Raw genomic sequence first — 4,058 nt, 5'->3', positions numbered from 1 at the left:
CACCCTTCCAGCGGTCCCTCGCTGTTCCTTCCCCGGTGCAGGAGAGTTCCGGCGGAAACACTATGGCTATAGCTATGGGAGTCGGTGCGGGATGTGCAGAGGCGGATGGGGCTGCTCGGGGTTGGCGAGGGTGGGGGACGAACCGTCGCACCGCCCCTTCATCCGCGAGCGACATTAACCCTTGCAGAGCCGGGGGGTGAGGGGACGAGGATCGTGCCCAGTTTTCTGACCATTCCGACACGCGAATGTCTCGTGAGAATGGAGCAAACTGTATCCCCGCGGGCATGGGGCTGGAGGCTGAGAGTCGCCCATTGTTTTTATTTTTAAAGAGATGGCTGTTTCGGCTCCTGCTGGCCCCGGAAGAAGCCCCCGTTGGGCCAGACGTGATAAAGGAGACACGTGTGTGTGTTTGTGTGTTTTGGGGGCGCCTGATTAAGTGATGAGACAGGAAGCTCTTTGTGGGGGTACCCCACTCCCCTATTTGCTGCGTGGCGATTGCTGGCGCCCAACGGGCCAGGAGCCTTTCAGGGCCACCCTGCCGGAGGACCTTCCCTTGCAGCCGGTGGGGATGGGGTGTGCCCCTCAAATCAAGCTGTGCCCCGTCCTGGGCTGGTTGGAACACGGAGGGAAGTAGCGTCTTGGATTCGGCTATTGCCTTCAGTGGGAGATCCATGACTTTCCCCATCCCCAGCTGTCGGGCGAAGCTACCCTGTCCATCGATGTAGCAACCCCTGGCGGAGGACGGGGATGCGCGCGAGCAATACAGAACTCGTGATCGCTCAAAGTTGCCCTCCAACTTTGTGCCACAGTAGCAGTGCCTTTTCTTCCTGATAACTTGTAAATGTCAGATACTTGCCTTATAGCAGGCACGTCCAACAGGTAGATCGTGATCTAGTGGTAGATCACTAGACGTCTGTGGTAGATCACTGGCTCCCCCCAAAGAAGCTCAACAACTTTGTCTCCCCTAAAAAAAGCTCAATATTACTGCCTTGCGCCCCCCAAAAGGGGGATTTCCTCCTCCCTAAAAAAACTTTGACCTGAACCCCCAAAAAGGGGGTAGATCACTGCAAGTTTTTAATTCTGTGAGTAGATCGCAGTCTCTTGGGAATTGGCCACCCCTGCCTTATAGCAAGGAACATTATTTTATTTTATTTTTAGTCTGAGAGCTGCATATACGTGCCCCATTCCTGGGCACTTATTGCTCACCCATATTTCTTCAATGAGTGTGAAAGCAGCAGGGGGCATTTTGACCGTGAAGCTGAACTGGCTCATTCCCTGTACCCCACAAAATGGCAAATTGGTCCCTTCCCCCTCCTGGTAATGTTCTGACTAGGTTGCTTTTCTGACAAAAAGGGGCTGCAGGGGTGTTTATAGAGAGGGGGCTCAAGGGAGCCAGGGAACATCCCACACTTGTTTGTCCTGGAAGTAATAAATAGGATCGACACATAAATTGTGTCCCATAAATAGGGACACAAAAGCTTGGGGGGGGGACAAAGTTGTTGAGTGAGGGCAGGCTGTAAATTTGTACAATATTAATTATTAAATTCAAAAGGGATCCAAACCCTACAAAATAAACTTTCTGAACATTTCATTATTATGGTGGGGGAATAGCTGGAAGATCACCGTTAGAGGGCTCAGAGGCTCCTGGACTCTCCACTGGAACTCTCTTTGCATAAGCTTTCTTCTCTTCGAAATGAAGGCCAAACCACCCATCACTATAATGATAAAAAGCACAGTCACTCCCAATCGTAACTCTCACCAACTTCCTGCTGAAACAAGGTGCCGTCTGCAGCAAACCAACAACCTACTCTTGTCCCCTCCCTTTGCTACATATGAGTAACAGTGTTAGAAACTGAGATAAGAAAGCTAGGAGCTGAATGGCACCTTAAACCTAGGTTATGGGCACACTTTTTTTAATAACAAGAATACAAAGCTGAAAATGAATAATGCAGTTAAAATATTATGTTCATTTTTCACATGGTGTGGTCCTTCCCTTGCCCATCCCCCTAATATTCTTAAGAGGGTCTCTCCTCCAGTCTTCAGGATGATGCCGCCCAGCCATGAGAGTGACTGGCCAAACACACCTTTCAAGGATCACTCCCCCACCCTGTAAGTTGCAAGAGGACAGGGTGTGTGGGTACACACACAGTCACTGCCGTCTCCCCTCCCCTCCTAACTTGGGGCGGGAGTGGGAGAGGCTAAGTCATGAGCACAGCATTGTACTCAGGTGGCACAATCTCCCTTCTCTCCCACTTTACACACATTTAACAGTATGCTGGCTCAGGAACTGTGTGCTCCGGTTGCAATTCCTCCCTTCTGTGTGTCCAGCAGGGAGGTTCACCCCATTACCTGCAGAAGTGGCTGAGATGCTCCTGCATTGGGTTTAACTCTTTGCTCTGTCTTTGGCAACCCACATGACAGTTAAAGCAACATGTTAAGGCATTCCTAGTATTGTTTGTAGTGGAAACACATTAATCCACTGCCCCAGGCTCAGATGCTCTCCTGGGATTCTTGATTGGGGCTCAGCAGCTTCATTCCTGTGTCTTTGCTGCTCAGAATCACCTCCATCCTGGATGCTGCTAAATAAAGGCTGTGAACTTGCATATTTGTTGATAGGGCATGATAGAGAGGGATTGGAGTCTGAAGGGCTCAGGCACTGTTAGGGGGCAGACGGACGCCCCACCCCATCTCTTGACCTATTCCCCTCTTTTAAAAACTTCATTTAAAAAACCCAAGTTTTCTTCCAGGGTGGCTGGGTGAATTGCAAAACACAATGCAGGTGAAACCACAACCACCCACCTTAATTTGCCCAGAGGCTGTGGCTGCAGAGACCGATGTGGGGGAGACATGTTTTGTTGCAGCTGGGGCAGATGAAGGTGTCCAGTTGTGCTGCTGCAGATGCACCATGGTGATATTCAAAGATGTGGGTGTAACGGGTCTGTACCCCAGTCCTTTAAATACTATGGGTTACTTCCTGCTCTCCCCTCTCAGGTTCCCTGCAGGCTTCTCAAATCACTTATGGGAAGCAATGAAGAGTCATGCTGAGATGCTGCCCAGCAGGGCTGGCCAATAGGACAGAAGAGAAAGTGGTCACGGGGTGAGGGGAGAGTGGTGGGCCAAATATAGGAGCCAGAAGGTTGGTCTATACAGTGCTCCCCTGATGTGCTTAGGTACGTATGAATGAAGGGTGGGTGTCCTGGTGTGGGGTCATATCCTGCATGGGAACCTGTGACCCCTGCATGGCAAACACGAGCTCTTCTACCTCTCCAGGGTGCCAGCCCTTCATAATCAGGAGTTAAGGCAGTGGGGCAAGGGGTGGAGTAGCAAAAGCCTCCTTCAGTGCCTGACTCCTGTGTGCTGCTGTGGCTGTTAGGAACCTGCCCTGTGGAGCTGCTGGTATTGTGGCCTTGGTCTTTCTCTTTTGCCCCTGACTCGAGGTCCCCCCCGCCAAGATATGCCAAAAGTGAGTAGGGGGCAGAGGCTCCATCCCCAGCTCCCCAGACAAGTGCCCAACAGGAGGCATGCTACAGCTGCTGTTGTAGGGTCTCCTGTCCCTCCCATTGGCTCCTTGTCAAAAGACTTTCCTTCCCTGGGTGGGTCTTGAGCCCTTGGCCCAGAAGGACTGTGGGATCCCTGTCCCTTGTTCCCCCTATGTGTGGAGACAGACAGTAGCAGGGTATCAGCTGCAAGGTGGGTCTCTCTGGCAGGTGTGTGTTCCCTATTGTGGTAAGTTCATGTTTGTGTGTTGGCGTCGTCATCATCAGGACCATCCCAGGTTGCCATGCTTTGTTTCTAGGGATGCTGTGAACATTCTTGTCATTTTGTATTGAAAAGAGGACGAGCCCTTTTGGAAAAATGGAAGCGGAGTTTGCAGCGATTCTAGTTCCAACTTGAATCGGAGCAACGAGGATTGGGGGTTGCTAAATCTTTCACGGTTTTTGTTTGTTTGTTTTGTAAAGCAGGAAAGCCCGGCTCGAGGGAATTCAACCCAGAGCAACAAGGAGGGAGGCAGCAGAGGTCTGATGCGACTTATCAGGCTAAGCCCGGGAAGAGCCCGC

Source organism: Podarcis liolepis (assembly GCF_965112155.1).
Source record: "Podarcis liolepis genome assembly, chromosome: 7".
Lineage (NCBI taxonomy): Eukaryota > Metazoa > Chordata > Lepidosauria > Squamata > Lacertidae > Podarcis > Podarcis liolepis.
The sequence above is the reverse complement of the archived record's forward strand: the minus strand, read 5'-3'. Positions refer to the sequence as shown.